The sequence below is a fragment of the Bufo bufo genome, chromosome 5 (assembly GCF_905171765.1).
Source record: "Bufo bufo chromosome 5, aBufBuf1.1, whole genome shotgun sequence".
NCBI classification, from domain to species: domain Eukaryota; kingdom Metazoa; phylum Chordata; class Amphibia; order Anura; family Bufonidae; genus Bufo; species Bufo bufo.
In genome coordinates, this window is record NC_053393.1 from 27922307 (window position 1) to 27935413 (window position 13107).

The following is a 13107-nucleotide window of genomic DNA, read 5'->3' on the forward strand; positions in this document are numbered from 1 at the left end:
TGAGTCCCAAGCTGTCACTATTTCTCTAAAAAAGTTGTACCAGCTCTGCATATGTACAACAGAATGTAGGCCAGTCCTTGAGCCTGTCGGTGTCTGGTACAGTTCATGGAAGAGCCAACGTGTGGAGGTGTAACTATGGTCAAGGCCTATATATGTCCTTTACAGCCCACTGGGTAAATGTGGTTCCTGCACAGGCACACCATTAACTTGGCCAGGTGATGGCAATACCGCCTCTGCGTTCTCATGCTTTGATTACAGCACCGATGTCCTCCTCTGCCTCCTTATCCTCTACCTTGTACTCAGAATCTACTGTAGGAACAGTTCTGAATTGTCCTCCCGCATACCACCTATGCAGAGCACAGCGGTGTCACGTTTTTCTGCACCTGGGCAGGCTGGAGCGAAAAGAGTCACACCGGCGATGAACTGCTTCATGTCCTTCATCAAGAAATCAAATCCTGGCCGGCTCCTTGCCAACTGAAGAATGGAACCATGGTCACTGATAAAGGGAAGAACATTCTGTCAGCGCTGTGTCAAGGAGGGCTGACCCATGCGCCCTGCATGGCGCACGTTCTCAATCTGGTTGTAACCCGGTTCCTGAAGTCTTCCACCCATGAACTTTAGCCACTTTTGCTGTGCAAACATGCTCTCCTTGAGCTGCAAAGGCAGATTGGTATTCCCCAAGATCGCCTCATATGTAATGTTTTCACATGTTGGAACTCCACGCTCCACATGTTGGACCGACTATATGAGCAGAGGAAGGCCGTGAACTATTTCTTGATGCAGGAGGACAGCGGTACTCTCCTGTGTAAGTTTGACTTTAGTCAGTGGCAGCCCTTCTGTGACACCTGCCATTTGCTCAGGCCCTTTGAGGAATCTACTTTATTTGTCAGTCACCAGGACTATGGGATGAATGATGTTATTCCACTCCTTCCCTTCCTGGAGAAGATGCTGATAAATCTGACTGGCCAGGGAACAGGAGACGTGGTGTCTACATCTCAAGGCCACCTGAGCCCTGTGGAGGCTGAACTGGCTGAGAAGGAGGATGAGGACAAGGAGGAGAACATTATCACACAGGAATTGTATACAGAAATCCTGAATTAGACTTACCGGTAGTTCTGTTTCCTTGAATCCACAATGAGGGCCACAAGGAGATTCACCCCTGACCTCTGTAGGGGCAGGAACACAAAGAGAGAGTTTAAAATTACCCCATCCACCCTCTCTCCTCAGTGTTTACATATTTTCCTGGTGATTGCCTGGACTATGTATTTTAATTCATACCCAAAGATTTTTATTTAATTTTTTTGGGAAAGGGTAAGTATGGGCCATCAAGGTGGATTCAAGGAAAGAACTACCGGTAAGTCTAATTCCGGTTTTCCATTTCATCCACCATGATGGCCACAAGGAGAACTAACAGATAAATCCTATAGGGGGGGTAACAGCTTGTAAATTGCATCTTCCGAACATTTAGTCAGCAGAACTTGAAACATCCAACCTGTGTTTAACGAAGGTGTTTCTACTAGACCAAGTAGCTGCCTTACAGATTTGGTCTACAGAAACTCTGGCTTTTTCCGCCCAGAAAGAAGCAACTGCCCTAGTAGAGTGTGCCTTAATACCCAGGGGGCAAGGAAGATCCTGGGAAGCGTAACAAATAGCAATAGTGGATCTGATCCACCTACCTATAGAGGCTTTAGAGAGTTTTTTACCCCTATTGCTGCCTGCAAATTGGATTAAATGGTTTGTATCTATATGAAAGGACTTTGTGGTCTCTACGTACGGTATAGTCTTCCTTCTAACATCCAATTAATGAAACTGTTCTTCTTTTGAATTTTTCGGATTATTACAAAACGAGGGTAAAATTATCTCCTGATTCCTGTGGAACGTGGAAACTACCTTTGGTAAAAACCCCAGATCTAATCTGAGGGAGACTGTCATCTGTTATAGTTAAGTAAGGTTCCCTGGAGGACAGAGCTTGAACCTCCCCTATTCGCCTTTCAGAGGTGATGGCTATAAGGAAGGTGGTTTTAAATGAAAGGTGTTTTAAAGAGATGGGTTCAAAGGGAGGTTTTGAAAGATTGCTGAGAACAATATTAAGATCCCACTGAGGAACTCAAGGTTTTATGGAAGGTCTTAATCTAGATGTAATAAACTTCCTAATCCAGTGATGATCCGCAAGTTTGGTATCGAAAAAGATACTTAATGCGGATATCTGAACCCTTAAAAGGTACAGGGTCTAAGACCCAGATCCAGACCCTGCTGCAAAAAAAAATCTAAGATCTTCTGAATGACTGGTTTTGATCTATTGGGAGTTGGATCCCCTGACCAGCTACAGAACTTTTTCCAGATCCTAAAGTAAATAGCGGAAGTAACCTTTTTCCTGCTAGCTTTAAGGGTACCAATTACTCTGTCAGAAAGGCCCTGTTGTCTAAGGATGTTGCCCTCAGGATCCAGGCTGCTAGTCTGAAGAATTTTGGGTTTGGATGATAAACCGATCCCTGTCAGAGAATATTTCCCCTGGTGAGGCAATATCCAGGGCTCTTTGATTGAAATCTGTTTTAGAACCAGGAACCAACACCTCTTGGGCCAGTAAGGAGTAATTAGGATTACTGTCACCGGATCCCGAAGTATCTAAGCTAGTTCCCAGTTCCATACCAGGGAGAAGGCATCTACCGCCCACAGATTGTCTCTGGGATTTAGGGAACAGAATTTCTGAGACTTTGCGTTCTCTTTTGAAGCGAAAAGGTTGATTTCTGGAGTCCCCAGCTTTGTTGCTATTTTTTTGAAATATCAGTGGGTTTAGGGACCATTCCCCTGGATCCAGGGGTTTTCCTGCTTAAGAAATCTGCTTCTCGAATTAACGCCCCATTGAGATGATTATAGATAAGATGTTGCTTTCTGCCCACAAGAATATTTTCGAAGTGAGTCGTTCCAGTGTTGGAGACTTCGTCCCACCCCCTCTGATGCTTTAGATCGGCCACTGTCGTGATGTTGTCTGACAGTATCTTCACATGACATCTTCTCACTAGATGTTGAGCCTCTTTTAATGTTTTCCCTATTTAAGAGAGTTAGATAGAATAACCATGTATTACTATACCGCAGAATATATATTACATAAATATCTTTCCTCCCCTTTCTTTGGAGAAGTCACGGAAGGAGCCACCTGCGGGAGGGGGGTCTGGGTTCTCCATACATCCCGATGGCACTTATGCTGCAGACATGCTGAGTGAACAATCCTGTTCCTCTGCTGCCAGCCAGCACTTTTGAGCATGGTGCCGGAGTCCGACGGCATTCTTCCAGCCCTTTCACACTTCCAGAGGGTGCTGGCCCTAACTCCACCCCCTTCCATGACGTGATGCGGCCCGGCTTGTTTCCCACAGAGGGAAAGAGAGCCCAGGGGACTAAATGTAGCAGGTGGAGGCTGCGGCAGAGCAGCGAGCACCACATATATTCCCTCTGCCCAGCGTTAGCTCAGACTGCAGGAGGACAGAGGGATCCAGGATGCTGCACAGGTAAATCTAAGGAGGGTTCCCAGCCCCGATAGACCCACCCTGGAGAAAAAATAAAATAAACTCTTCACCTCCCACCATGAGAAATGCTTCTCTCTGACCTGACCCCTGTAAAGACAGAAAACACTGAGGGAAAAGGGTGGGTGGGGTAATTTAAACTCTGTTTTCCAGCCCCTACAGACGTCAAAGGTCAAATCTCCTTGTGGCTGTAATGGTGGATGAAATGGAAATAGTTAGTTTATCTGCCCAAGTGATGGGAGAGGAACAGGAGGAGCAGGATGGCAATAAGGAAAACCAGGCAGATGACCCCACAGACTGTAGCAGTATGCAGTGGAGATGAAGGCAGGGAGCCCATCTGATTAACTTGCACAAATGGCCAGATGCATGCCGAGTAGAGTTGAGCGAACACCTGGATGTTCGGGTTTGAGAAGTTCGGCCGAACTTCCCGGAAATGTTCATGTTCGGGATCCGAACCCGACCCGAACTTTGTCCCGAACCCGAACCCCATTGAAGTCAATGGGGACCCGAACTTTTCCAGGAAAGGGCTAGAGGGCTGCAAAAGGCAGCAAAATGTAGTTAAATCCCCTGCAAACAAATGTGGATTGGGAAATTAATAAAAATAAAAATAAAATAAATAAAAATTAAACAATATCAATTGGAGAGAGGTCCCATAGCAGAGAATCTGGCTTCATGTCAGCAGAGAATCAGTCTTCATGTCATAGCAGAGAATCAGGCTTCACGTCACCCACCACTGGAACAGTCCATTGTCAGATATTTAGGCCCAGGCACCCAGGCAGAGGAGAGAGGTCCCATAGCAGAGAATCTGGCTTCATGTCAGCAGAGAATCAGTCTTCATGTCATAGCAGAGAATCAGGCTTCACGTCACCCACCACTGGAACAGTCCATTGTCAGATATTTAGGCCCAGGCACCCAGGCAGAGGAGAGAGGTCCCATAGCAGAGAATCTGGCTTCATGTCAGCAGAGAATCAGTCTTCATGTCATAGCAGAGAATCTGGCTTCACGTCACCCAACATTGGAACAGTCCATTGTCATATAATTTAGGCCCCGGCACCCAGACAGAGGAGAGAGGTCCCATAGCAGAGAATCTGGCTTCATGTCAGCAGAGAATCAGTCTTCATGTCATAGCAGAGAATCAGGCTTCACGTCACCCAACACTGGAACAGTCCATTGTCAGATATTTAGGCCCCGGCACCCAGGCAGAAAAGAGAGGTCCATAACAGAGATTCAGGCTTCATGTCAGCAGAGAATCAGTCTTCATGTCATAGCAGAGAATCAGGCTTCATGTCACCCACCACTGGAACAGGCCACTGTCAGATATTTTTAGGCCCCGGCACCCAGACAGAGGAGAGGTTTATTCAACTTTGGGTTGCCCCGCAATATAATGGTAAAATGAAAATAGGATTGAATGAGGAAGTGCCCTGCAGTACAATAATATATGGTTAAGGGGAGGTAGTTAATGTCTAATCTGCACAAGGGATGGACAGATCCTGTGGGATCCATGCCTGGTTCATTTTTATGAACGTCAGCTTGTCCACATTGGCTGTAGACAGGCGGCTGCGTTTGTCTGTAATGACGCCCCCTGCCGTGCTGAATACACGTTCAGACAAAACGCTGGCCGCCGGGCAGGCCAGCACCTCCAAGGCATAAAAGGCTAGCTCTGGCCACGTGGACAATTTGGAGACCCAAAAGTTGAATGGGGCCGAACCATCAGTCAGTACGTGGAGGGGTGTGCACACGTACTGTTCCACCATGTTATTGAAATGTTGCCTCCTGCTAACACGTTCCGTATCAGGTGGTGGTGCAGTTAGCTGTGGTGTGTTGACAAAACTTTTCCACATCTCTGCCATGCTAACCCTGCCCTCAGAGGAGCTGGCCGTGACACAGCTGCGTTGGCGACCTCTTGCTCCTCCTCTGCCTTCGCCTTGGGCTTCCACTTGTTCCCCTGTGACATTTGGGAATGCTCTCAGTAGCGCGTCTACCAACGTGCGCTTGTACTCGCGCATCTTCCTATCACGCTCCAGTGTAGGAAGTAAGGTGGGCACATTGTCTTTGTACCGGGGATCCAGCAGGGTGGCAACCCAGTAGTCCGCACACGTTAAAATGTGGGCAACTCTGCTGTCGTTGCGCAGGCACTGCAGCATGTAGTCGCTCATGTGTGCCAGGCTGCCCAGAGGTAAGGACAAGCTGTCCTCTGTGGGAGGCGTATCGTCATCGACCTGCATTTCCCCCCAGCCACGCACCAGTGATGGGCCCGAGCTGCGTTGGGTGCGAGCCTGCTGTGAACCTGCTTCATCCTCATCCTCCTCTTCCTCCTCCTCATCCTCGTCCTCCTCGTCCTCCAGTAGTGGGCCCTGTCTGGCCACATTTGTACCTGGCCTCTGCTGTTGCAAAAAACCTCCCTCTGAGTCACTTCGAAGAGACTGGCCTGAAAGTGCTAAAAATGACCACTCTTCCTCCTCCTCCTCTTCCTCCTGGGCCACCTCCTCTTCCATCATCGCCCTAAGTGTTTTCTCAAGGAGACATAGAAGTGGTATTGTAACGCTGATAACGACGTCATCGCCACTGGCCATGTTGGTGGAGTACTCGAAACAGCGCAACAGGGTACACAGGTCTCGCATGGAGGCCCAGTCATTGGTGGTGAAGTGGTGCTGTTCCGCAGTGCAACTGACCCGTGCGTGCTGCAGCTGAAACTCCACTATGGCCTGCTGCTGCTCGCACAGTCTGTCCAGCATGTGCAAGGTGGAGTTCCACCTGGTAGGCACGTCGCATATGAGGCGGTGAGCGGGAAGGCCGAAGTTACGCTGTAGCGCAGACAGGCGAGCAGTGGCAGGATGTGAACGCCGGAAGCGCGAACAGACGGCCCGCACTTTATGCAGCAGCTCTGACATGTCGGGGTAGTTGTGAATGAACTTCTGCACCACCAAATTCAGCACATGCGCCAGGCAAGGGATGTGCGTCAAACCGGCTAGTCCCAGAGCTGCAACGAGATTTCGCCCATTATCGCACAACACCAGGCCGGGCTTGAGGCTCACCGGCAGCAACCACTCGTCGGTCTGTTGTTCTATACCCCCCCCACAACTCCTGTGCAGTGTGGGGTCTGTCCCCCAAACATATGAGTTTCAGAATGGCCTGCTGACGTTTACCCCGGGCTGTGTTGAAGTTGGTGGTGAAGGTGTGTGGCTGACTGGATGAGCAGGTGGAAGAAGAGGAGGAGGAAGCTGAGTAGGAGGAGGAGGCGACAGGAGGCAAAGAATGTTGCCCTGCGATCCTTGGCGGAGGAAGGACGTGCGCCAAACAGCTCTCCGCCTGGGGCCCAGCCGCCACTACATTTACCCAGTGTACAGTTAGGGAGATATAGCGTCCCTGGCCGTGCTTGCTGGTCCACGTATCTGTGGTTAGGTGGACCTTGCCACAGATGGTTGAGATGCTTGGTGACGCAGGTGGTGGTGTTGGTGGTACATCCCATGTTTGCTGGGCGGCAGGTGCCAACGTTCCTCCAGAGGCGGAGGAAGAGGCCGAGGCGGCGGCAGCAGCAGAAGAGGCCGAGGCGGCAGCAGCAGAAGAGGTAGCAGGGGGAGCCTGAGTGACTTCCTTGTTTTTAAGGTGTTTACTCCACTGCAGTTCATGCTTTGCATGCAGGTGCCTGGTCATGCAGGTTGTGCTAAGGTTCAGAACGTTAATGCCTCGCTTCAGGCTCTGATGGCACAGCGTGCAAACCACTCGGGTCTTGTCGTCAGCACATTGTTTGAAGAAGTGCCATGCCAGGGAACTTCTTGAAGCTGCCTTTGGGGTGCTCAGTCCCAGATGGCGGCGGTCAGTAGCAGGCGGAGTCTCTTGGCGGCGGGTGTTCTGCTTTTGCCCACTGCTCCCTCTTTGTCTTTTGTTACGCTGTTGGCTCGGTCTCACCACTGCCTCTTCCTCCGAACTGTGAAAGTCAGTGGCACGACCTTCATTCCATGTGGGGTCTAGGACCTCATCGTCCCCTGCATCGTCTTCCACCCAGTCTTGATCCCTGACCTCCTGTTCAGTCTGCACACTGCAGAAAGACGTAGCAGTTGGCACCTGTGTTTCGTCATCATCAGAGACGTGCTGAGGTGGTATTCCCATGTCCTCATCATCAGGAAACATAAGTGGTTGTGCCTTAGTGCATTCTATCTCTTCCACCCCTGGGGAAGGGCTAGGTGGATGCCCTTGGGAAACCCTGCCAGCAGAGTCTTCAAACAGCATAAGAGACTGCTGCATAACTTGAGGCTCAGACAGTTTCCCTGATATGCATGGGGGTGATGTGACAGACTGATGGGCTTGGTTTTCATGCGCCATCTGTGCGCTTTCTGCAGAAGACTGGGTGGGAGATAATGTGAACGTGCTGGATCCACTATCGGCCACCCAATTGACTAATGCCTGTACCTGCTCAGGCCTTACCATCCTTAGAACGGCATTGGGCCCCATCAAATATCCCTGTAAATTCTGGCGGCTACTGGGACCTGAGGTCAGGGCTGGGACAAGGCCATTTGGTGCCCAGGGCGAAGATGGCAAACTGCGCCCCCCCCCCCCCCGTTTTTAAGAAAGAATCAATGTTGTTTCAAAACAAGAATATACTTAAAGCAATAGAACAAAGGACTGTGGGACTTTGAAAGTCACAGACACTATAAAGTTCCCCCCCATCATCATGTGCCAGTATAAAGTCCCCCCCATCATCATGTGCCAGTTTTGTAATAATCCCCCCCAATGTGCCAGTAACACTATTGTAAAAAAAAACAAAAAAAAAACACTTATACTTACCTAAGTGTCAGCGATGCGATGCAGCCTCTTCCTGTGTCCCACGCTGTAATGTAAGGCTCAGGCGGCACGATGACGTCATTGCGCCGGCCTCTGATAGGCTGCCGGCCTAGTGCCTGCAGCCAGGGGCGTACATAAAAATCACTGGGCCCCATAGCAGGAATCTAAATTGGGCCCCCATTCCCCTTTTATAGCCCCTCCCTTTGTTCCATGAACTATTCTTGCTGCTGCGTTTTATAATTTATGCCATCAGGGCCGGAATGGGATTACAAAACAGCCCTGGCACACAAAAGAGGTATAATAGATGCAGATGTATATTATATACAGCAGTGTACAGTTATGTGAGGTACGCGGTATAATAGATGCAGTGTGTACAGGTATATAGTATATTCCCTAGTGTTCTGATATGTGAGGTACAGGGTATAATAGATGCAGTGTGTACAGGTATATAGTATATACAGCAGTGTACTGATATGTGAGGTACGGGGTATAATATATGCAGTGTATACAGTATATACAGTAGTGTAATATGTGAGGTACGAGGTATAATATATGCAGTGTGTACAGGTATATAGTATATACAGCAGTGTACTGATATGTGAGGTACGGGGTATAATATATGCAGTGTATACAGTATATACAGTAGTGTAATATGTGAGGTACGAGGTATAATAGATGCAGTGTGTACAGGTATATAGTAAATACAGCAGTGTATTGACACCTCGTACCTCACATATCAGTACACTGCTGTATATACTATATATCTGTACACACTGCATCTATTATACCTCGTACCTCACATATATAGTATATACAGAAGTGTACTGATATCTGTACACACAGCATCTATTATACCTCATACCTCACATATCAGTGCACTGCGGTATATACTATATATCTGTACATATTGCATGTATAATACTGTGTAATATATGCAGTGTGTGTGCATGTATGTGTGTGTATATATATATATATATATATATATATATATACAGAGCAGTGTATTGATGTGACACATAGAAGGTATAATACTGTAGATGCAGTGTTTATAGAAATATGTGGTCAGTTATGCATTATAGTCACTGTGAGGTACATGAGGTAGTGGTAACTGTCTGAAGTAGTATACATGAGTGAGCAATGAGTAAAAACAGGGCATGGAGGGGGGGGGTAAATGATGAAAAGTGGAGGACCTCCTCTTACCTCTCCATTCCAGTCTGTATGGATCAATACAGAGCTGCTTGTGAACTTTTAATACTTGCTGTTAGGGGTTGAAGGACCTGTGATGGGATGTCATCACAGGTCCTGGCAGATGTACCTTTGAAACCTAGGAACTACACCATTTTTGGTGCAGTTCCTTTGCTAGATTCTGCAGGACCTGTGATGTTGAAGATGATGTCATCACAGGTCCTGGTAGATGCACTGTTCTAACCTGGGAACTACACTTTACACTGTGCAGTTCCCTTACAGGACCTGTGATGACATCATCAAAGGTCCTTTAGCTTTAGAAAGGTAAACAGGAGTAATTAGGGGGCGGGGCCTCTCCTCCACTTCGGTGCCTGCCTGCAGCCTATCAGAGGAAAGGGAAGGGACACGCCTCTCCCTCCCCTTACAATGGAGATGAGCGCAATGGAAGCGCTCATCTCCCTGTGCCCGGCGGCGGCTGCTCACTTGGGGGGGGGGGGGTCATTTTAGTTGGGGGGGCACATGGGGGGGCACAGCATGATGTAGGGGGGGCCGTGGCCCCCTCTGGCTCCCCCCTGGCGACGCCACTGCTGCTGGCACTTCACCTGCGCCCCCCTCCTGTCCGCAAATGGTAGCGCCCAGGGCACCCGCTCCTTCGGCCCCTGCCTTGTACCGGCCCTGCCTGAGGTAGTTGGTACACTAGGACGTGTGGCTGTGGCAGAACGGCCACGTCCTCTCCCAGCACCAGAGGGTCCACTAACATCACCACGACCATGTCCACGTCCGCGTCCCTTACTATGCAGCATTTCAGCCCTCTCAATGGAGCCTTTGTCAAGCTAATGAACAGTGCTCTCCACATATTTATATAGGTGAATCTCATTAAGGTAACATAATTGCTCATTAAAGAAATCTCATAACTAATAGTGTAAAACATGATTATACAGTTTATTACAGTGTACCAATATACGTATACCATCAAAGTGAAAACATAGTGTATATAATAATATGAACACAACATAAAATCACATATCCCATCAGCATAATGACATAAGTATTGCTGATAATTATACAAAAAGCAGCTGTGCTAAAGTACATAGAAATTGAAAAATTGGAAAAAATTAAAAGAAGGACAAACCCACTGTCACGACTGTGACTGATCCAGAAAGGTCTGGGAGGAGAAGGTCGCAGCGACTTGCTACTCGCGATTGCTTGTGAGTTTGCTCCGTGGTTCAGGGTATGTCATCTGGGTTTTGCCTTGTGAACCTTTTTGTCCTGACTGGGAGTTTGTAGGCATCCTTCTCAGGTGAGTCCTGTCTGCCACTCCCAGCTACTATATTAGTTTCACTTTTACTTGCAGTCATTGCCAGATATAGTCCTTACTTCCAGTTCTATTCTGACCTTTGAAGGAGATCGTTTGATGGTGTTGCTGTGGAGCTCTTGTCCGGCGTGGACGGTCGTGATTGGGATCGCCTTCTCTGCTCGTGACTGGATAAGTCTATCTCTGATATAGTTTGTTTGTTGCTGTCTTCCCCTGCTGTTCTCCTAGACATGAGTGATGGTGACTAGTGCTCCCATCGGCCTTTCCCCACTCTAGGCTTTAGGGTGACTGAGGGTTTAGGCATCCTGCTCGCCGCACGGGTTCACACCCCGTCTAGGGTATCAGGGCAGACAGGTGCCAGCTTATGGTTAGTCAGGGGTGGCCATACGATTCCTATCCGTAGATAAGGGTCCCCCTTCCCCTCCGTCTGGTGCGACACGACTGCTGCTGGGGTAGCGGTCGTGACAGTATATCTGGCCTTTAAAAAAAAAAAAAAAAAAGTGACATTTCTTTTTTTTTTTTTTTTCTTGCTGTTTTGCTTTGTATTTTTCTGTTCCACTATGGATCCGGTTACGGTTTTGGCGAAACAATTACAGGGATTATCCCTTGAAGTGGCAGGATTAAAAGCAACAGCAGCCATCCTTGGGTTCCACCGTTGCTACGGGAAACCAAGGTACTCCTGAGCCAAAAGTGGCTTTACCTGATAGGTTCTCAGGAGGGAGAGACCAATTTGTAACCTTCAGAGAAGCTTGCAAATTGTTCTTCAGGTTACGCCCTAGATCCTCCGGCGGTGAGGAACAACGGGTGGGTATTGTAATTTCTCTCCTGCAAGGAGATCCGCAGGCTTGGGCTTTCTCCCTACCATCAGACTCTCTGGCCTTACGATCAGTGGAGGAGTTTTTTGAAGCCCTGGGTCTCGTATATGATGACCCGGACAGGGTCTCACTGGCTGAGTCTATGCTACGTGGACTTCGGCAGGAGAACCGGTCTGCTGAACTATATTGTTCCGAATTCCGTAGGTGGGCTACTGATACGTTATGGAACGACTCGGCCCTTAGGAGTCAGTTCTGCCAGGGGTTGTCTGAAAAATTAAAAGACGCGCTGGCGGTATACGAGGTCCCTGGGTCTCTGGAGGCTGCTATGTCTCTGTCCATAAGAATCGACAGACGACTCAGGGAGAGACTATTAAATTTTACGGAGGCCTCTATAGGGCAGGGATCGGTTTGTTATGATCCAGTCGAACCAATGCAAATAGGGGGCGCCACTAGACGGGTGAATCCTCCTAAGTTCCGCTGTAGGTCAGAGGTTTGTTTTCGTTGTGGGGGGAGGGGTCATTTTGTAAAGGTTTGTCCCTCAGAACCCAAGAGACCACAAACAAAGGAGCCGCCGGGAAAACTAGAGTCGCCAGATTGTGCGGAGGATAACAGTCTGGGCGTATTCGTTTCCTCCATACGCATATCTCAGTTTTTGTTGTCCGCTACCGCTGAGGCGGGCAATAAGACTGAGATCTGTTCCGTCTTTTTGGACAGTGGGGCGGGGGTCAACTTGGTGGATTCACGGTTTGCTCAGGCTCTGGGTTTTACTCCAGAACCGATACGCAGAACTATTCCTGTTTTTGCCATCGACTCCTCCCCTCTTACTCAGAGAGAGTTAACTCAGATCATCCATAATATCCATCTGCAGGTAGGGGACCTCCATAAAGAGCATATCTCGTGTTATGTCCTGGACGGTCTTCCGGCTCCTATGGTATTGGGGCTTCCCTGGCTGGTGACTCACAATCCAGTGGTGGATTGGCAGGCCGGGGAGATTGTGGAGTGGAGTGAACATTGTAAGGACAACTGCTTGAGTAGTAGGTGCTCTACACTCTCTGTAACATCTTTACCTGCCTTTCTGTCAGATTTTATAGATGTGTTTTCTGAGAAGGGTTGTCAGGGGTTACCACCTCATCGTCCATATGATTGCCCGATTAATCTATTACCTGGGGCAAAACTACCTAAAACCCGGTTATACAATCTTTCCGGCCCGGAGAGGAAGGCTATGCAAGATTATATTTCGGAGAGTTTGGCTAAAGGACACATCAGACCCTCTTCTTCACCCGTGGCTGCAGGGTTCTTTTTCGTTAAAAAGAAAGATGGGGGCCTGCGTCCTTTCCTGGATTTCCGGGAATTAAACCGGATAACTATCCGAGATCCCTATCCTCTTCCTCTCATTCCCGACCTCTTTAATCAGGTTGCTGGTGCTAAATGGTTCTCCAAAATGGATCTCAGAGGAGCCTATAACCTGGTTCGCATCAAAGAGGGGGAT